The sequence below is a fragment of the Grammomys surdaster genome, unplaced genomic scaffold (genome assembly GCF_004785775.1).
Source record: "Grammomys surdaster isolate TR1022 unplaced genomic scaffold, NIH_TR_1.0 125849, whole genome shotgun sequence".
In the NCBI taxonomy this organism is placed as follows: domain Eukaryota; kingdom Metazoa; phylum Chordata; class Mammalia; order Rodentia; family Muridae; genus Grammomys; species Grammomys surdaster.
Window position 1 is genome coordinate 2,745,880 of NW_021620675.1, and position 828 is coordinate 2,746,707.

The following is an 828-nucleotide window of genomic DNA, read 5'->3' on the forward strand; positions in this document are numbered from 1 at the left end:
TTTCAAAAAAGGTGGATTTACAATCTGTGGTTGAGTCCATTTCAGCTTATAAAGAAGGGTATTCTGATGCGTGTTAATTTACAGCACTCGGTTCCCAAGTCATTCATTCTACACATATTTTATTAAGAGCCAAGTATGTGCTGACCTCTGTTATAGGCGTTTGAGATGAAGCGTACAAAACAAAAGAAAATGAAGATCTTGGCTCTGGCCGAGCTTTTCACAGGGAGACAAAACGATGAAAATGATTTTTAGGATGATGTAAATTAGGTGATTACAAAGAAAAAGGGTGCAAAATGATTATGGAGGCCAGGAGCCCGAGGATGAGAATCCACGACTGGGGTTCAGGTTCAGATTGCCGATAAGGCAGGCTAGCAGAGATGCAGGACGCGCTGACGTCGGGAGACTACGAAGAAATTTTCTGCAGAAAGCGACAGAACTGTATTCCGGCTTGTGCGGACGCAGATGAAGGGCAGAAAGGGCTTTGAACCGAGATTTGCTTTAAGAAGAGCTCGCGGAAGGCACTTCCCACAGAACCCAGGAGATGCTCCGGCGCTAAGCTACCCGGGTCCGCAAAGCCCTGACGCCCCCAAAATGGCCTCTTAGGTCCCCTCGGTGCCCCGCCCCCGCCCCGGCAGCCCACGTGACCCCACTGCCCCTCCCGTCCACTGGGTTGGGGACCCCAGTTCTGGGTTCCCGCGGTGTCTGCCCCGCCCCTTGCGGGAAGCTGACCAATAGAAGAAGGAATGAGGCGGGGCGGGAGGTGACGGCCAATGGGGCGGAGCTCCTGGGGAGTAACAGGTTGGTGGGCGGGGGAGAGGAGGGAGCTCA